This window comes from Chiloscyllium plagiosum, unplaced genomic scaffold (assembly GCF_037043375.1).
Source record: "Chiloscyllium plagiosum isolate Xiang-an unplaced genomic scaffold, Cpla_swu_hap1 HiC_scaffold_35, whole genome shotgun sequence".
Lineage (NCBI taxonomy): Eukaryota > Metazoa > Chordata > Chondrichthyes > Orectolobiformes > Hemiscylliidae > Chiloscyllium > Chiloscyllium plagiosum.
Window position 1 is genome coordinate 18,328,760 of NW_028270173.1, and position 20,249 is coordinate 18,349,008.

The following is a 20,249-nucleotide window of genomic DNA, read 5'->3' on the forward strand; positions in this document are numbered from 1 at the left end:
CATTTTTGTCTGCTCTTCTCGATAGAAGGACAAAGCCCAGTGGCTGGGTTAACATGTAGGTCAACACAGAGGCAAGGTTGAGAAAGCAGAACCTTCACTGTGGTCTGCTGCACGTGCAGGAACTGAACCTACACTGTTGGCATCATAGAATCACCACAGTGTGGAAGCAGGCCATTCAGACGGACAAGTCCACACCGACCCTTCTGAAGAGAAACCCATGCAGATCCACGTTCAGTCATGATGATATTGAATGGTGGTGCTGTCTTGAAGGGCTGAATGGCACAAGTGAGGACTGCAGTTGCTGGAAATCAGAGTCTCGATTAGAGTGGTGCTGGAAAAGCAACGCAAGTCAGACAGCATCCTGATTTTCCTGCTCCTCGGATTCTGCCTGAATTGAAGGGCTGAATGGCCTACCCCTGCACTTATTTTCTATGTTTCGATGTTAAATGCATGGCTCAGAGATTGACGTGAGTTGGAAGTAACCCTGCGATTAACTGTTCATCCTCATGATTTTATAAACATCAAGAAATTGTTGGCAAAGTGTTTCGACGTTGACAGTGGAGCTGATGCAGCATACAGTAAAGTCACCACCGTCCTCCAGGAGCACTGCTCTCTGATGAGGGAGCGATCGATGGGTGGTAGTTGAACCTGAGGGGATGAGCTTGAAAAGGGGAATCTTTCATGCTGAGTCCATTTGGCTGTGGGAATTGAAGCCAGGCTGTTGGATTTGTGTTGTATTACAGGCCAGCGTGTGAACCAGTTTGTAGGAGGCAGGTAATGAGAGCGCGTGGATCAGCAGTGGACGAAGTTGAACACAGATGGTAGGACACAACGAAATGGCTGTTTTACAGCAGCAGCGGATTACTTTACAGATAGATATTCAAACATGAAAACAACAATAACTAATATCTGAATCATCTCCACAGAGGTAGCAGAATGATCTAAAGAAGAATTCAAATTGACAACAAATCAAAATTTCACATAAGAACATTCTATCTAATACCAATGAAACAGAGGGCGACGCCGTCCAATCCTCGGTAGTATAGTGGTTAGTATCCCCGCCTGTCACGCGGGAGACCGGGGTTCAATTCCCCGCTGGGGAGTCGGTGGCATTTTGAGGGGTCAGCTCCATTTCACAACCCCGGAGTGCCGTATTCAAGTCCCGTTTGCTCCAAAGGTGTGCATTCACATGTCCGAGCAGTCTGCTCTTGTAAACAATCTGACCAACAAACAAAACCGAAAATTGTCTCAATTCTGCTCTCCCTGGCAAACTTACACTTTCATCTATCCAGGCACCCATTCGAGACTTCCTGCTTTTTGACGACAAATGAAAAATGCCGTCCTGAAGAATGGCGTCCTGAAGAAACGTTGACTGCGTTCTTCCCCCACTCTCACCCCCACTCCAGATGCTGACTTTCTCCAGCAATTTCTGTTTCCCATTCTGATTTTCTTGTTACTTCGTCCCGTCAGTGGGCTTATAACTCCCGCGCAAACGGAGTGCAAATGAAAACCTTTAAGCAACCGGTAGCGACAAATGAATGTGAGGTTTTTTTACACCCTCCCTCACATCAAAAAGGGGTCAGTCCCCCTCAGAGATTGGACCCGATCCTGCGATTAAGGTGATGCAACACCATCCCCTGCTGCTGGCAGACTGTACTACACCCACAGTGGAAAGTCAAAGTCATCTGAGAAGCATTTTTGTCTGCTCTTCTCGATAGAAGGACAAAGCCCAGTGGCTGGGTTAACATGTAGGTCAACACAGAGGCAAGGTTGAGAAAGCAGAACCTTCACTGTGGTCTGCTGCACGTGCAGGAACTGAACCTACACTGTTGGCATCATAGAATCACCACAGTGTGGAAGCAGGCCATTCAGACGGACAAGTCCACACCGACCCTTCTGAAGAGAAACCCATGCAGATCCACGTTCAGTCATGATGATATTGAATGGTGGTGCTGTCTTGAAGGGCTGAATGGCACAAGTGAGGACTGCAGTTGCTGGAAATCAGAGTCTCGATTAGAGTGGTGCTGGAAAAGCAACGCAAGTCAGACAGCATCCTGATTTTCCTGCTCCTCGGATTCTGCCTGAATTGAAGGGCTGAATGGCCTACCCCTGCACTTATGTTCTATGTTTCGATGTTAAATGCATGGCTCAGAGATTGACGTGAGTTGGAAGTAACCCTGCGATTAACTGTTCATCCTCATGATTTTATAAACATCAAGAAATTGTTGGCAAAGTGTTTCGACGTTGACAGTGGAGCTGATGCAGCGTACAGTAAAGTCACCACCGTCCTCCAGGAGCACTGCTCTCTGATGAGGGAGCGATCGATGGGTGGTAGTTGAACCTGAGGGGATGAGCTTGAAAAGGGGAATCTTTCATGCTGAGTCCATTTGGCTGTGGGAATTGAAGCCAGGCTTTTGGATTTGTGTTGTATTACAGGCCAGCGTGTGAACCAGTTTGTAGGAGGCAGGTAATGAGAGCGCGTGGATCAGCAGTGGACGAAGTTGAACACAGATGGTAGGACACAACGAAATGGCTGTTTTACAGCAGCAGCGGATTACTTTACAGATAGATATTCAAACATGAAAACAACAATAACTAATATCTGAATCATCTCCACAGAGGTAGCAGAATGATCTAAAGAAGAATTCAAATTGACAACAAATCAAAATTTCACATAAGAACATTCTATCTAATACCAATGAAACAGAGGGCGACGCCGTCCAATCCTCGGTAGTATAGTGGTTAGTATCCCCGCCTGTCACGCGGGAGACCGGGGTTCAATTCCCCGCTGGGGAGTCGGTGGCATTTTGAGGGGTCAGCTCCATTTCACAACCCCGGAGTGCCGTATTCAAGTCCCGTTTGCTCCAAAGGTGTGCATTCACATGTCCGAGCAGTCTGCTCTTGTAAACAATCTGACCAACAAACAAAACCGAAAATTGTCTCAATTCTGCTCTCCCTGGCAAACTTACACTTTCATCTATCCAGGCACCCATTCGAGACTTCCTGCTTTTTGACGACAAATGAAAAATGCCGTCCTGAAGAATGGCGTCCTGAAGAAACGTTGACTGCGTTCTTCCCCCACTCTCACCCCCACTCCAGATGCTGACTTTCTCCAGCAATTTCTGTTTCCCATTCTGATTTTCTTGTTACTTCGTCCCGTCAGTGGGCTTATAACTCCCGCGCAAACGGAGTGCAAATGAAAACCTTTAAGCAACCGGTAGCGACAAATGAATGTGAGGTTTTTTTACACCCTCCCTCACATCAAAAAGGGGTCAGTCCCCCTCAGAGATTGGACCCGATCCTGCGATTAAGGTGATGCAACACCATCCCCTGCTGCTGGCAGACTGTACTACACCCACAGTGGAAAGTCAAAGTCATCTGAGAAGCATTTTTGTCTGCTCTTCTCGATAGAAGGACAAAGCCCAGTGGCTGGGTTAACATGTAGGTCAACACAGAGGCAAGGTTGAGAAAGCAGAACCTTCACTGTGGTCTGCTGCACGTGCAGGAACTGAACCTACACTGTTGGCATCATAGAATCACCACAGTGTGGAAGCAGGCCATTCAGACGGACAAGTCCACACCGACCCTTCTGAAGAGAAACCCATGCAGATCCACGTTCAGTCATGATGATATTGAATGGTGGTGCTGTCTTGAAGGGCTGAATGGCACAAGTGAGGACTGCAGTTGCTGGAAATCAGAGTCTCGATTAGAGTGGTGCTGGAAAAGCAACGCAAGTCAGACAGCATCCTGATTTTCCTGCTCCTCGGATTCTGCCTGAATTGAAGGGCTGAATGGCCTACCCCTGCACTTATGTTCTATGTTTCGATGTTAAATGCATGGCTCAGAGATTGACGTGAGTTGGAAGTAACCCTGCGATTAACTGTTCATCCTCATGATTTTATAAACATCAAGAAATTGTTGGCAAAGTGTTTCGACGTTGACAGTGGAGCTGATGCAGCGTACAGTAAAGTCACCACCGTCCTCCAGGAGCACTGCTCTCTGATGAGGGAGCGATCGATGGGTGGTAGTTGAACCTGAGGGGATGAGCTTGAAAAGGGGAATCTTTCATGCTGAGTCCATTTGGCTGTGGGAATTGAAGCCAGGCTGTTGGATTTGTGTTGTATTACAGGCCAGCGTGTGAACCAGTTTGTAGGAGGCAGGTAATGAGAGCGCGTGGATCAGCAGTGGACGAAGTTGTACACAGATGGTAGGACACAACGAAATGGCTGTTTTACAGCAGCAGCGGATTACTTTACAGATAGATATTCAAACATGAAAACAACAATAACTAATATCTGAATCATCTCCACAGAGGTAGCAGAATGATCTAAAGAAGAATTCAAATTGACAACAAATCAAAATTTCACATAAGAACATTCTATCTAATACCAATGAAACAGAGGGCGACGCCGTCCAATCCTCGGTAGTATAGTGGTTAGTATCCCCGCCTGTCACGCGGGAGACCGGGGTTCAATTCCCCGCCGGGGAGTCGGTGGCATTTTGAGGGGTCAGCTCCATTTCTCAACCCCGGAGTGCCGTATTCAAGTCCCGTTTGCTCCAAAGGTGTGCATTCACATGTCTGAGCAGTCTGCTCTTGTAAACAATCTGACCAACAAACAAAACCGAAAATTGTCTCAATTCTGCTCTCCCTGGCAAACTTACACTTTCATCTATCCAGGCACCCATTCGAGACTTCCTGCTTTTTGACGACAAATGAAAAATGCCGTCCTGAAGAATGGTCACTGGACCAGAAACGTTGACTGCGTTCTTCCCCCACTCTCACCCCCACTCCAGATGCTGACTTTCTCCAGCAATTTCTGTTTCCCATTCTGATTTTCTTGTTACTTCGTCCCGTCAGTGGGCTTATAACTCCCGCGCAAACGGAGTGCAAATGAAAACCTTTTAGCAACCGGTAGCGACAAATGAATGTGAGGTTTTTTTACACCCTCCCTCACATCAAAAAGGGGTCAGTCCCCCTCAGAGATTGGACCCGATCCTGCGATTAAGGTGATGCAACACCATCCCCTGCTGCTGGCAGACTGTACTACACCCACAGTGGAAAGTCAAAGTCATCTGAGAAGCATTTTTGTCTGCTCTTCTCGATAGAAGGACAAAGCCCAGTGGCTGGGTTAACATGTAGGTCAACACAGAGGCAAGGTTGAGAAAGCAGAACCTTCACTGTGGTCTGCTGCACGTGCAGGAACTGAACCTACACTGTTGGCATCATAGAATCACCACAGTGTGGAAGCAGGCCATTCAGACGGACAAGTCCACACCGACCCTTCTGAAGAGAAACCCATGCAGATCCACGTTCAGTCATGATGATATTGAATGGTGGTGCTGTCTTGAAGGGCTGAATGGCACAAGTGAGGACTGCAGTTGCTGGAAATCAGAGTCTCGATTAGAGTGGTGCTGGAAAAGCAACGCAAGTCAGACAGCATCCTGATTTTCCTGCTCCTCGGATTCTGCCTGAATTGAAGGGCTGAATGGCCTACCCCTGCACTTATTTTCTATGTTTCGATGTTAAATGCATGGCTCAGAGATTGACGTGAGTTGGAAGTAACCCTGCGATTAACTGTTCATCCTCATGATTTTATAAACATCAAGAAATTGTTGGCAAAGTGTTTCGACGTTGACAGTGGAGCTGATGCAGCGTACAGTAAAGTCACCACCGTCCTCGAGGAGCACTGCTCTCTGATGAGGGAGCGATCGATGGGTGGTAGTTGAACCTGAGGGGATGAGCTTGAAAAGGGGAATCTTTCATGCTGAGTCCATTTGGCTGTGGGAATTGAAGCCAGGCTGTTGGATTTGTGTTGTATTACAGGCCAGCGTGTGAACCAGTTTGTAGGAGGCAGGTAATGAGAGCGCGTGGATCAGCAGTGGACGAAGTTGAACACAGATGGTAGGACACAACGAAATGGCTGTTTTACAGCAGCAGCGGATTACTTTACAGATAGATATTCAAACATGAAAACAACAATAACTAATATCTGAATCATCTCCACAGAGGTAGCAGAATGATCTAAAGAAGAATTCAAATTGACAACAAATCAAAATTTCACATAAGAACATTCTATCTAATACCAATGAAACAGAGGGCGACGCCGTCCAATCCTCGGTAGTATAGTGGTTAGTATCCCCGCCTGTCACGCGGGAGACCGGGGTTCAATTCCCCGCCGGGGAGTCAGTGGCATTTTGAGGGGTCAGCTCCATTTCTCAACCCCGGAGTGTCGTGTTCAAGTCCCGTTTGCTCCAAAGGTGTGCATTCACATGTCCGAGCAGTCTGCTCTTGTAAACAATCTGACCAACAAACAAAACCGAAAATTGTCTCAATTCTGCTCTCCCTGGCAAACTTACACTTTCATCTATCCAGGCACCCATTCGAGACTTCCTGCTTTTTGACGACAAATGAAAAATGCCGTCCTGAAGAATGGTCACTGGACCAGAAACGTTGACTGCGTTCTTCCCCCACTCTCACCCCCACTCCAGATGCTGACTTTCTCCAGCAATTTCTGTTTCCCATTCTGATTTTCTTGTTACTTCGTCCCGTCAGTGGGCTTATAACTCCCGCGCAAACGGAGTGCAAATGAAAACCTTTAAGCAACCGGTAGCGACAAATGAATGTGAGGTTTTTTTACACCCTCCCTCACATCAAAAAGGGGTCAGTCCCCCTCAGAGATTGGACCCGATCCTGCGATTAAGGTGATGCAACACCATCCCCTGCTGCTGGCAGACTGTACTACACCCACAGTGGAAAGTCAAAGTCATCTGAGAAGCATTTTTGTCTGCTCTTCTCGATAGAAGGACAAAGCCCAGTGGCTGGGTTAACATGTAGGTCAACACAGAGGCAAGGTTGAGAAAGCAGAACCTTCACTGTGGTCTGCTGCACGTGCAGGAACTGAACCTACACTGTTGGCATCATAGAATCACCACAGTGTGGAAGCAGGCCATTCAGACGGACAAGTCCACACCGACCCTTCTGAAGAGAAACCCATGCAGATCCACGTTCAGTCATGATGATATTGAATGGTGGTGCTGTCTTGAAGGGCTGAATGGCACAAGTGAGGACTGCAGTTGCTGGAAATCAGAGTCTCGATTAGAGTGGTGCTGGAAAAGCAACGCAAGTCAGACAGCATCCTGATTTTCCTGCTCCTCGGATTCTGCCTGAATTGAAGGGCTGAATGGCCTACCCCTGCACTTATTTTCTATGTTTCGATGTTAAATGCATGGCTCAGAGATTGACGTGAGTTGGAAGTAACCCTGCGATTAACTGTTCATCCTCATGATTTTATAAACATCAAGAAATTGTTGGCAAAGTGTTTCGACGTTGACAGTGGAGCTGATGCAGCATACAGTAAAGTCACCACCGTCCTCCAGGAGCACTGCTCTCTGATGAGGGAGCGATCGATGGGTGGTAGTTGAACCTGAGGGGATGAGCTTGAAAAGGGGAATCTTTCATGCTGAGTCCATTTGGCTGTGGGAATTGAAGCCAGGCTGTTGGATTTGTGTTGTATTACAGGCCAGCGTGTGAACCAGTTTGTAGGAGGCAGGTAATGAGAGCGCGTGGATCAGCAGTGGACGAAGTTGAACACAGATGGTAGGACACAACGAAATGGCTGTTTTACAGCAGCAGCGGATTACTTTACAGATAGATATTCAAACATGAAAACAACAATAACTAATATCTGAATCATCTCCACAGAGGTAGCAGAATGATCTAAAGAAGAATTCAAATTGACAACAAATCAAAATTTCACATAAGAACATTCTATCTAATACCAATGAAACAGAGGGCGACGCCGTCCAATCCTCGGTAGTATAGTGGTTAGTATCCCCGCCTGTCACGCGGGAGACCGGGGTTCAATTCCCCGCTGGGGAGTCGGTGGCATTTTGAGGGGTCAGCTCCATTTCACAACCCCGGAGTGCCGTATTCAAGTCCCGTTTGCTCCAAAGGTGTGCATTCACATGTCCGAGCAGTCTGCTCTTGTAAACAATCTGACCAACAAACAAAACCGAAAATTGTCTCAATTCTGCTCTCCCTGGCAAACTTACACTTTCATCTATCCAGGCACCCATTCGAGACTTCCTGCTTTTTGACGACAAATGAAAAATGCCGTCCTGAAGAATGGTCACTGGACCAGAAACGTTGACTGCGTTCTTCCCCCACTCTCACCCCCACTCCAGATGCTGACTTTCTCCAGCAATTTCTGTTTCCCATTCTGATTTTCTTGTTACTTCGTCCCGTCAGTGGGCTTATAACTCCCGCGCAAACGGAGTGCAAATGAAAACCTTTAAGCAACCGGTAGCGACAAATGAATGTGAGGTTTTTTTACACCCTCCCTCACATCAAAAAGGGGTCAGTCCCCCTCAGAGATTGGACCCGATCCTGCGATTAAGGTGATGCAACACCATCCCCTGCTGCTGGCAGACTGTACTACACCCACAGTGGAAAGTCAAAGTCATCTGAGAAGCATTTTTGTCTGCTCTTCTCGATAGAAGGACAAAGCCCAGTGGCTGGGTTAACATGTAGGTCAACACAGAGGCAAGGTTGAGAAAGCAGAACCTTCACTGTGGTCTGCTGCACGTGCAGGAACTGAACCTACACTGTTGGCATCATAGAATCACCACAGTGTGGAAGCAGGCCATTCAGACGGACAAGTCCACACCGACCCTTCTGAAGAGAAACCCATGCAGATCCACGTTCAGTCATGATGATATTGAATGGTGGTGCTGTCTTGAAGGGCTGAATGGCACAAGTGAGGACTGCAGTTGCTGGAAATCAGAGTCTCGATTAGAGTGGTGCTGGAAAAGCAACGCAAGTCAGACAGCATCCTGATTTTCCTGCTCCTCGGATTCTGCCTGAATTGAAGGGCTGAATGGCCTACCCCTGCACTTATTTTCTATGTTTCGATGTTAAATGCATGGCTCAGAGATTGACGTGAGTTGGAAGTAACCCTGCGATTAACTGTTCATCCTCATGATTTTATAAACATCAAGAAATTGTTGGCAAAGTGTTTCGACGTTGACAGTGGAGCTGATGCAGCGTACAGTAAAGTCACCACCGTCCTCGAGGAGCACTGCTCTCTGATGAGGGAGCGATCGATGGGTGGTAGTTGAACCTGAGGGGATGAGCTTGAAAAGGGGAATCTTTCATGCTGAGTCCATTTGGCTGTGGGAATTGAAGCCAGGCTGTTGGATTTGTGTTGTATTACAGGCCAGCGTGTGAACCAGTTTGTAGGAGGCAGGTAATGAGAGCGCGTGGATCAGCAGTGGACGAAGTTGAACACAGATGGTAGGACACAACGAAATGGCTGTTTTACAGCAGCAGCGGATTACTTTACAGATAGATATTCAAACATGAAAACAACAATAACTAATATCTGAATCATCTCCACAGAGGTAGCAGAATGATCTAAAGAAGAATTCAAATTGACAACAAATCAAAATTTCACATAAGAACATTCTATCTAATACCAATGAAACAGAGGGCGACGCCGTCCAATCCTCGGTAGTATAGTGGTTAGTATCCCCGCCTGTCACGCGGGAGACCGGGGTTCAATTCCCCGCCGGGGAGTCGGTGGCATTTTGAGGGGTCAGCTCCATTTCTCAACCCCGGAGTGTCGTGTTCAAGTCCCGTTTGCTCCAAAGGTGTGCATTCACATGTCCGAGCAGTCTGCTCTTGTAAACAATCTGACCAACAAACAAAACCGAAAATTGTCTCAATTCTGCTCTCCCTGGCAAACTTACACTTTCATCTATCCAGGCACCCATTCGAGACTTCCTGCTTTTTGACGACAAATGAAAAATGCCGTCCTGAAGAATGGTCACTGGACCAGAAACGTTGACTGCGTTCTTCCCCCACTCTCACCCCCACTCCAGATGCTGACTTTCTCCAGCAATTTCTGTTTCCCATTCTGATTTTCTTGTTACTTCGTCCCGTCAGTGGGCTTATAACTCCCGCGCAAACGGAGTGCAAATGAAAACCTTTAAGCAACCGGTAGCGACAAATGAATGTGAGGTTTTTTTACACCCTCCCTCACATCAAAAAGGGGTCAGTCCCCCTCAGAGATTGGACCCGATCCTGCGATTAAGGTGATGCAACACCATCCCCTGCTGCTGGCAGACTGTACTACACCCACAGTGGAAAGTCAAAGTCATCTGAGAAGCATTTTTGTCTGCTCTTCTCGATAGAAGGACAAAGCCCAGTGGCTGGGTTAACATGTAGGTCAACACAGAGGCAAGGTTGAGAAAGCAGAACCTTCACTGTGGTCTGCTGCACGTGCAGGAACTGAACCTACACTGTTGGCATCATAGAATCACCACAGTGTGGAAGCAGGCCATTCAGACGGACAAGTCCACACCGACCCTTCTGAAGAGAAACCCATGCAGATCCACGTTCAGTCATGATGATATTGAATGGTGGTGCTGTCTTGAAGGGCTGAATGGCACAAGTGAGGACTGCAGTTGCTGGAAATCAGAGTCTCGATTAGAGTGGTGCTGGAAAAGCAACGCAAGTCAGACAGCATCCTGATTTTCCTGCTCCTCGGATTCTGCCTGAATTGAAGGGCTGAATGGCCTACCCCTGCACTTATTTTCTATGTTTCGATGTTAAATGCATGGCTCAGAGATTGACGTGAGTTGGAAGTAACCCTGCGATTAACTGTTCATCCTCATGATTTTATAAACATCAAGAAATTGTTGGCAAAGTGTTTCGACGTTGACAGTGGAGCTGATGCAGCATACAGTAAAGTCACCACCGTCCTCCAGGAGCACTGCTCTCTGATGAGGGAGCGATCGATGGGTGGTAGTTGAACCTGAGGGGATGAGCTTGAAAAGGGGAATCTTTCATGCTGAGTCCATTTGGCTGTGGGAATTGAAGCCAGGCTGTTGGATTTGTGTTGTATTACAGGCCAGCGTGTGAACCAGTTTGTAGGAGGCAGGTAATGAGAGCGCGTGGATCAGCAGTGGACGAAGTTGAACACAGATGGTAGGACACAACGAAATGGCTGTTTTACAGCAGCAGCGGATTACTTTACAGATAGATATTCAAACATGAAAACAACAATAACTAATATCTGAATCATCTCCACAGAGGTAGCAGAATGATCTAAAGAAGAATTCAAATTGACAACAAATCAAAATTTCACATAAGAACATTCTATCTAATACCAATGAACCAGAGGGCGACGCCGTCCAATCCTCGGTAGTGTAGTGGTTAGTATCCCCGCCTGTCACGCGGGAGACCGGGGTTCAATTCCCCGCCGGGGAGTCGGTGGCATTTTGAGGGGTCAGCTCCATTTCTCAACCCCGGAGTGCCGTATTCAAGTCCCGTTTGCTCCAAAGGTGTGCATTCACATGTCCGAGCAGTCTGCTCTTGTAAACAATCTGACCAACAAACAAAACCGAAAATTGTCTCAATTCTGCTCTCCCTGGCAAACTTACACTTTCATCTATCCAGGCACCCATTCGAGACTTCCTGCTTTTTGACGACAAATGAAAAATGCCGTCCTGAAGAATGGTCACTGGACCAGAAACGTTGACTGCGTTCTTCCCCCACTCTCACCCCCACTCCAGATGCTGACTTTCTCCAGCAATTTCTGTTTCCCATTCTGATTTTCTTGTTACTTCGTCCCGTCAGTGGGCTTATAACTCCCGCGCAAACGGAGTGCAAATGAAAACCTTTAAGCAACCGGTAGCGACAAATGAATGTGAGGTTTTTTTACACCCTCCCTCACATCAAAAAGGGGTCAGTCCCCCTCAGAGATTGGACCCGATCCTGCGATTAAGGTGATGCAACACCATCCCCTGCTGCTGGCAGACTGTACTACACCCACAGTGGAAAGTCAAAGTCATCTGAGAAGCATTTTTGTCTGCTCTTCTCGATAGAAGGACAAAGCCCAGTGGCTGGGTTAACATGTAGGTCAACACAGAGGCAAGGTTGAGAAAGCAGAACCTTCACTGTGGTCTGCTGCACGTGCAGGAACTGAACCTACACTGTTGGCATCATAGAATCACCACAGTGTGGAAGCAGGCCATTCAGACGGACAAGTCCACACCGACCCTTCTGAAGAGAAACCCATGCAGATCCACGTTCAGTCATGATGATATTGAATGGTGGTGCTGTCTTGAAGGGCTGAATGGCACAAGTGAGGACTGCAGTTGCTGGAAATCAGAGTCTCGATTAGAGTGGTGCTGGAAAAGCAACGCAAGTCAGACAGCATCCTGATTTTCCTGCTCCTCGGATTCTGCCTGAATTGAAGGGCTGAATGGCCTACCCCTGCACTTATTTTCTATGTTTCGATGTTAAATGCATGGCTCAGAGATTGACGTGAGTTGGAAGTAACCCTGCGATTAACTGTTCATCCTCATGATTTTATAAACATCAAGAAATTGTTGGCAAAGTGTTTCGACGTTGACAGTGGAGCTGATGCAGCATACAGTAAAGTCACCACCGTCCTCCAGGAGCACTGCTCTCTGATGAGGGAGCGATCGATGGGTGGTAGTTGAACCTGAGGGGATGAGCTTGAAAAGGGGAATCTTTCATGCTGAGTCCATTTGGCTGTGGGAATTGAAGCCAGGCTGTTGGATTTGTGTTGTATTACAGGCCAGCGTGTGAACCAGTTTGTAGGAGGCAGGTAATGAGAGCGCGTGGATCAGCAGTGGACGAAGTTGAACACAGATGGTAGGACACAACGAAATGGCTGTTTTACAGCAGCAGCGGATTACTTTACAGATAGATATTCAAACATGAAAACAACAATAACTAATATCTGAATCATCTCCACAGAGGTAGCAGAATGATCTAAAGAAGAATTCAAATTGACAACAAATCAAAATTTCACATAAGAACATTCTATCTAATAGCAATGAAACAGAGGGCGACGCCGTCCAATCCTCGGTAGTATAGTGGTTAGTATCCCCGCCTGTCACGCGGGAGACCGGGGTTCAATTCCCCGCCGGGGAGTCGGTGGCATTTTGAGGGGTCAGCTCCATTTCTCAACCCCGGAGTGCCGTATTCAAGTCCCGTTTGCTCCAAAGGTGTGCATTCACATGTCCGAGCAGTCTGCTCTTGTAAACAATCTGACCAACAAACAAAACCGAATATTGTCTCAATTCTGCTCTCCCTGGCAAACTTACACTTTCATCTATCCAGGCACCCATTCGAGACTTCCTGCTTTTTGACGACAAATGAAAAATGCCGTCCTGAAGAATGGCGTCCTGAAGAAACGTTGACTGCGTTCTTCCCCCACTCTCACCCCCACTCCAGATGCTGACTTTCTCCAGCAATTTCTGTTTCCCATTCTGATTTTCTTGTTACTTCGTCCCGTCAGTGGGCTTATAACTCCTGCGCAAACGGAGTGCAAATGAAAACCTTTAAGCAACCGGTAGCGACAAATGAATGTGAGGTTTTTTTACACCCTCCCTCACATCAAAAAGGGGTCAGTCCCCCTCAGAGATTGGACCCGATCCTGCGATTAAGGTGATGCAACACCATCCCCTGCTGCTGGCAGACTGTACTACACCCACAGTGGAAAGTCAAAGTCATCTGAGAAGCATTTTTGTCTGCTCTTCTCGATAGAAGGACAAAGCCCAGTGGCTGGGTTAACATGTAGGTCAACACAGAGGCAAGGTTGAGAAAGCAGAACCTTCACTGTGGTCTGCTGCACGTGCAGGAACTGAACCTACACTGTTGGCATCATAGAATCACCACAGTGTGGAAGCAGGCCATTCAGACGGACAAGTCCACACCGACCCTTCTGAAGAGAAACCCATGCAGATCCACGTTCAGTCATGATGATATTGAATGGTGGTGCTGTCTTGAAGGGCTGAATGGCACAAGTGAGGACTGCAGTTGCTGGAAATCAGAGTCTCGATTAGAGTGGTGCTGGAAAAGCAACGCAAGTCAGACAGCATCCTGATTTTCCTGCTCCTCGGATTCTGCCTGAATTGAAGGGCTGAATGGCCTACCCCTGCACTTATTTTCTATGTTTCGATGTTAAATGCATGGCTCAGAGATTGACGTGAGTTGGAAGTAACCCTGCGATTAACTGTTCATCCTCATGATTTTATAAACATCAAGAAATTGTTGGCAAAGTGTTTCGACGTTGACAGTGGAGCTGATGCAGCATACAGTAAAGTCACCACCGTCCTCCAGGAGCACTGCTCTCTGATGAGGGAGCGATCGATGGGTGGTAGTTGAACCTGAGGGGATGAGCTTGAAAAGGGGAATCTTTCATGCTGAGTCCATTTGGCTGTGGGAATTGAAGCCAGGCTGTTGGATTTGTGTTGTATTACAGGCCAGCGTGTGAACCAGTTTGTAGGAGGCAGGTAATGAGAGCGCGTGGATCAGCAGTGGACGAAGTTGAACACAGATGGTAGGACACAACGAAATGGCTGTTTTACAGCAGCAGCGGATTACTTTACAGATAGATATTCAAACATGAAAACAACAATAACTAATATCTGAATCATCTCCACAGAGGTAGCAGAATGATCTAAAGAAGAATTCAAATTGACAACAAATCAAAATTTCACATAAGAACATTCTATCTAATAGCAATGAAACAGAGGGCGACGCCGTCCAATCCTCGGTAGTATAGTGGTTAGTATCCCCGCCTGTCACGCGGGAGACCGGGGTTCAATTCCCCGCCGGGGAGTCGGTGGCATTTTGAGGGGTCAGCTCCATTTCTCAACCCCGGAGTGCCGTATTCAAGTCCCGTTTGCTCCAAAGGTGTGCATTCACATGTCCGAGCAGTCTGCTCTTGTAAACAATCTGACCAACAAACAAAACCGAAAATTGTCTCAATTCTGCTCTCCCTGGCAAACTTACACTTTCATCTATCCAGGCACCCATTCGAGACTTCCTGCTTTTTGACGACAAATGAAAAATGCCGTCCTGAAGAATGGCGTCCTGAAGAAACGTTGACTGCGTTCTTCCCCCACTCTCACCCCCACTCCAGATGCTGACTTTCTCCAGCAATTTCTGTTTCCCATTCTGATTTTCTTGTTACTTCGTCCCGTCAGTGGGCTTATAACTCCCGCGCAAACGGAGTGCAAATGAAAACCTTTAAGCAACCGGTAGCGACAAATGAATGTGAGGTTTTTTTACACCCTCCCTCACATCAAAAAGGGGTCAGTCCCCCTCAGAGATTGGACCCGATCCTGCGATTAAGGTGATGCAACACCATCCCCTGCTGCTGGCAGACTGTACTACACCCACAGTGGAAAGTCAAAGTCATCTGAGAAGCATTTTTGTCTGCTCTTCTCGATAGAAGGACAAAGCCCAGTGGCTGGGTTAACATGTAGGTCAACACAGAGGCAAGGTTGAGAAAGCAGAACCTTCACTGTGGTCTGCTGCACGTGCAGGAACTGAACCTACACTGTTGGCATCATAGAATCACCACAGTGTGGAAGCAGGCCATTCAGACGGACAAGTCCACACCGACCCTTCTGAAGAGAAACCCATGCAGATCCACGTTCAGTCATGATGATATTGAATGGTGGTGCTGTCTTGAAGGGCTGAATGGCACAAGTGAGGACTGCAGTTGCTGGAAATCAGAGTCTCGATTAGAGTGGTGCTGGAAAAGCAACGCAAGTCAGACAGCATCCTGATTTTCCTGCTCCTCGGATTCTGCCTGAATTGAAGGGCTGAATGGCCTACCCCTGCACTTATTTTCTATGTTTCGATGTTAAATGCATGGCTCAGAGATTGACGTGAGTTGGAAGTAACCCTGCGATTAACTGTTCATCCTCATGATTTTATAAACATCAAGAAATTGTTGGCAAAGTGTTTCGACGTTGACAGTGGAGCTGATGCAGCATACAGTAAAGTCACCACCGTCCTCCAGGAGCACTGCTCTCTGATGAGGGAGCGATCGATGGGTGGTAGTTGAACCTGAGGGGATGAGCTTGAAAAGGGGAATCTTTCATGCTGAGTCCATTTGGCTGTGGGAATTGAAGCCAGGCTGTTGGATTTGTGTTGTATTACAGGCCAGCGTGTGAACCAGTTTGTAGGAGGCAGGTAATGAGAGCGCGTGGATCAGCAGTGGACGAAGTTGAACACAGATGGTAGGACACAACGAAATGGCTGTTTTACAGCAGCAGCGGATTACTTTACAGATAGATATTCAAACATGAAAACAACAATAACTAATATCTGAATCATCTCCACAGAGGTAGCAGAATGATCTAAAGAAGAATTCAAATTGACAACAAATCAAAATTTCACATAAGAACATTCTATCTAATACCAATGAAACAGAGGGCGACGCCGTCCAATCCTCGGTAGTATAGTGGTTAGTATCCCCGCCTGTCACGCGGGAGACCGGGGTTCAATTCCCCGCCGGGGAGTCGGTGCCATTTTGAGGGGTCAGCTCCATTTCTCAACCCCGGAGTGCCGTATTCAAGTCCCGTTTGCTCCAAAGGTGTGCATTCACATGTCCGAGCAGTCTGCTCTTGTAAACAATCTGACCAACAAACAAAACCGAAAATTGTCGCAATTCTGCTCTCCCTGGCAAACTTACACTTTCATCTATCCAGGTACCCATTCGAGACTTCCTGCTTTTTGACGACAAATGAAAAATGCCGTCCTGAAGAATGGTCACTGGACCAGAAACGTTGACTGCGTTCTTCCCGCACTCTCACCCCCACTCCAGATGCTGACTTTCTCCAGCAATTTCTGTTTCCCATTCTGATTTTCTTGTTACTTCGTCCCGTCAGTGGGCATATAACTCCCGCGCAAACGGAGTGCAAATGAAAACCTTTTCGCAACCGGTAGCGACAAATGAATGTGAGGTTTTTTTACACCCTCCCTCACATCAAAAAGGGGTCAGTCCCCCTCAGAGATTGGACCCGATCCTGCGATTAAGGTGATGCAACACCATTCCCTGCTGCTGGCAGACTGTACTACACCCACAGTGGAAAGTCAAAGTCATCTGAGAAGCATTTTTGTCTGCTCTTCTCGATAGAAGGACAAAGCCCAGTGGCTGGGTTAACATGTAGGTCAACACAGAGGCAAGGTTGAGAAAGCAGAACCTTCACTGTGGTCTGCTGCACGTGCAGGAACTGAACCTACACTGTTGGCATCATAGAATCACCACAGTGTGGAAGCAGGCCATTCAGACGGACAAGTCCACACCGACCCTTCTGAAGAGAAACCCATGCAGATCCACGTTCAGTCATGATGATATTGAATGGTGGTGCTGTCTTGAAGGGCTGAATGGCACAAGTGAGGACTGCAGTTGCTGGAAATCAGAGTCTCGATTAGAGTGGTGCTGGAAAAGCAACGCAAGTCAGACAGCATCCTGATTTTCCTGCTCCTCGGATTCTGCCTGAATTGAAGGGCTGAATGGCCTACCCCTGCACTTATTTTCTATGTTTCGATGTTAAATGCATGGCTCAGAGATTGACGTGAGTTGGAAGTAACCCTGCGATTAACTGTTCATCCTCATGATTTTATAAACATCAAGAAATTGTTGGCAAAGTGTTTCGACGTTGACAGTGGAGCTGATGCAGCATACAGTAAAGTCACCACCGTCCTCCAGGAGCACTGCTCTCTGATGAGGGAGCGATCGATGGGTGGTAGTTGAACCTGAGGGGATGAGCTTGAAAAGGGGAATCTTTCATGCTGAGTCCATTTGGCTGTGGGAATTGAAGCCAGGCTGTTGGATTTGTGTTGTATTACAGGCCAGCGTGTGAACCAGTTTGTAGGAGGCAGGTAATGAGAGCGCGTGGATCAGCAGTGGACGAAGTTGAACACAGATGGTAGGACACAACGAAATGGCTGTTTTACAGCAGCAGCGGATTACTTTACAGATAGATATTCAAACATGAAAACAACAATAACTAATATCTGAATCATCTCCACAGAGGTAGCAGAATGATCTAAAGAAGAATTCAAATTGACAACAAATCAAAATTTCACATAAGAACATTCTATCTAATAGCAATGAAACAGAGGGCGACGCCGTCCAATCGTCGGTAGTATAGTGGTTAGTATCCCCGCCTGTCACGCGGGAGACCGGGGTTCAATTCCCCGCCGGGGAGTCGGTGGCATTTTGAGGGGTCAGCTCCATTTCTCAACCCCGGAGTGCCGTATTCAAGTCCCATTTGCTCCAAAGGTGTGCATTCACATGTCCGAGCAGTCTGCTCTTGTAAACAATCTGACCAACAAACAAAACCGAAAATTGTCTCAATTCTGCTCTCCCTGGCAAACTTACACTTTCATCTATCCAGGCACCCATTCGAGACTTCCTGCTTTTTGACGACAAATGAAAAATGCCGTCCTGAAGAATGGTCACTGGACCAGAAACGTTGACTGCGTTCTTCCCCCACTCTCACCCCCACTCCAGATGCTGACTTTCTCCAGCAATTTCTGTTTCCCATTCTGATTTTCTTGTTACTTCGTCCCGTCAGTGGGCATATAACTCCCGCGCAAACGGAGTGCAAATGAAAACCTTTTCGCAACCGGTAGCGACAAATGAATGTGAGGTTTTTTTACACCCTCCCTCACATCAAAAAGGGGTCAGTCCCCCTCAGAGATTGGACCCGATCCTGCGATTAAGGTGATGCAACACCATTCCCTGCTGCTGGCAGACTGTACTACACCCACAGTGGAAAGTCAAAGTCATCTGAGAAGCATTTTTGTCTGCTCTTCTCGATAGAAGGACAAAGCCCAGTGGCTGGGTTAACATGTAGGTCAACACAGAGGCAAGGTTGAGAAAGCAGAACCTTCACTGTGGTCTGCTGCACGTGCAGGAACTGAACCTACACTGTTGGCATCATAGAATCACCACAGTGTGGAAGCAGGCCATTCAGACGGACAAGTCCACACCGACCCTTCTGAAGAGAAACCCATGCAGATCCACGTTCAGTCATGATGATATTGAATGGTGGTGCTGTCTTGAAGGGCTGAATGGCACAAGTGAGGACTGCAGTTGCTGGAAATCAGAGTCTCGATTAGAGTGGTGCTGGAAAAGCAACGCAAGTCAGACAGCATCCTGATTTTCCTGCTCCTCGGATTCTGCCTGAATTGAAGGGCAGAATGGCCTACCCCTGCACTTATTTTCTATGTTTCGATGTTAAATGCATGGCTCAGAGATTGATGTGAGTTGGAAGTAACCCTGCGATTAACTGTTCATCCTCATGATTTTATAAACATCAAGAAATTGTTGGCAAAGTGTTTCGACGTTGACAGTGGAGCTGATGCAGCGTACAGTAAAGTCACCACCGTCCTCCAGGAGCACTGCTCTCTGATGAGGGAGCGATCGATGGGTGGTAGTTGAACCTGAGGGGATGAGCTTGAAAAGGGGAATCTTTCATGCTGAGTCCATTTGGCTGTGGGAATTGAAGCCAGGCTGTTGGATTTGTGTTGTATTACAGGCCAGCGTGTGAACCAGTTTGTAGGAGGCAGGTAATGAGAGCGCGTGGATCAGCAGTGGACGAAGTTGAACACAGATGGTAGGACACAACGAAATGGCTGTTTTACAGCAGCAGCGGATTACTTTACAGATAGATATTCAAACATGAAAACAACAATAACTAATATCTGAATCATCTCCACAGAGGTAGCAGAATGATCTAAAGAAGAATTCAAATTGACAACAAATCAAAATTTCACATAAGAACATTCTATCTAATACCAATGAAACAGAGGGCGACGCCGTCCCATCCTCGGTAGTATAGTGGTTAGTATCCCCGCCTGTCACGCGGGAGACCGGGGTTCAATTCCTCGCCGGGAAGTCGGTGGCATTTTGAGGGGTCAGCTCCATTTCTCAACCCCGGAGTGCCGTATTCAAGTCCCGTTTGCTCCAAAGGTGTGCATTCACATGTCCAAGCAGTCTGCTCTTGTCAACAATCTGACCAAGAAACAAAACCGAAAATTGTCTCAATTCTGCTCTCCCTGGCAAACTTACACTTTCATCTATCCAGGCACCCATTTGAGACTTCCTGCTTTTTGACGACAAATGAAAAATGCCGTCCTGAAGAATGGTCACTGGACCAGAAACGTTGACTGCGTTCTTCCCGCACTCTCACCCCCACTCCAGATGCTGACTTTCTCCAGCAATTTCTGTTTCCCATTCTGATTTTCTTGTTACTTCGTCCCGTCAGTGGGCATATAACTCCCGCGCAAACGGAGTGCAAATGAAAACCTTTAAGCAACCGGTAGCGACAAATGAATGTGAGGTTTTTTTACACCCTCCCTCACATCAAAAAGGGGTCAGTCCCCCTCAGAGATTGGACCCGATCCT

The 20,249-nt window shown here is 47.3% G+C and overlaps 10 non-coding genes across 10 annotated transcripts; all 10 read left to right on the top strand.

The window, feature by feature from the left end:
• The first annotated feature begins 1,031 nt into the window (after positions 1-1,031).
• trnad-guc (transfer RNA aspartic acid (anticodon GUC)) lies at positions 1,032-1,103 on the top strand. Its single transcript has one exon. It is a non-coding gene; the product is annotated as a tRNA-Asp (tRNA).
• A 1,621-nt stretch (positions 1,104-2,724) lies between these two features.
• Positions 2,725-2,796, top strand: trnad-guc (transfer RNA aspartic acid (anticodon GUC)). Its single transcript has one exon. It is a non-coding gene; the product is annotated as a tRNA-Asp (tRNA).
• Positions 2,797-4,417: 1,621 nt separating this feature from the next.
• On the top strand, positions 4,418-4,489 carry trnad-guc (transfer RNA aspartic acid (anticodon GUC)). The gene has a single exon. It is a non-coding gene; the product is annotated as a tRNA-Asp (tRNA).
• Positions 4,490-6,112: 1,623 nt separating this feature from the next.
• trnad-guc (transfer RNA aspartic acid (anticodon GUC)) lies at positions 6,113-6,184 on the top strand. The gene has a single exon. It is a non-coding gene; the product is annotated as a tRNA-Asp (tRNA).
• A 1,623-nt stretch (positions 6,185-7,807) lies between these two features.
• On the top strand, positions 7,808-7,879 carry trnad-guc (transfer RNA aspartic acid (anticodon GUC)). Its single transcript has one exon. It is a non-coding gene; the product is annotated as a tRNA-Asp (tRNA).
• A 1,623-nt stretch (positions 7,880-9,502) lies between these two features.
• Positions 9,503-9,574, top strand: trnad-guc (transfer RNA aspartic acid (anticodon GUC)). Its single transcript has one exon. It is a non-coding gene; the product is annotated as a tRNA-Asp (tRNA).
• Positions 9,575-11,197: 1,623 nt separating this feature from the next.
• Positions 11,198-11,269, top strand: trnad-guc (transfer RNA aspartic acid (anticodon GUC)). Its single transcript has one exon. It is a non-coding gene; the product is annotated as a tRNA-Asp (tRNA).
• A 1,623-nt stretch (positions 11,270-12,892) lies between these two features.
• On the top strand, positions 12,893-12,964 carry trnad-guc (transfer RNA aspartic acid (anticodon GUC)). Its single transcript has one exon. It is a non-coding gene; the product is annotated as a tRNA-Asp (tRNA).
• A 1,621-nt stretch (positions 12,965-14,585) lies between these two features.
• Positions 14,586-14,657, top strand: trnad-guc (transfer RNA aspartic acid (anticodon GUC)). The gene has a single exon. It is a non-coding gene; the product is annotated as a tRNA-Asp (tRNA).
• A 1,621-nt stretch (positions 14,658-16,278) lies between these two features.
• On the top strand, positions 16,279-16,350 carry trnad-guc (transfer RNA aspartic acid (anticodon GUC)). The gene has a single exon. It is a non-coding gene; the product is annotated as a tRNA-Asp (tRNA).
• The last annotated feature ends 3,899 nt before the right edge of the window (positions 16,351-20,249 follow it).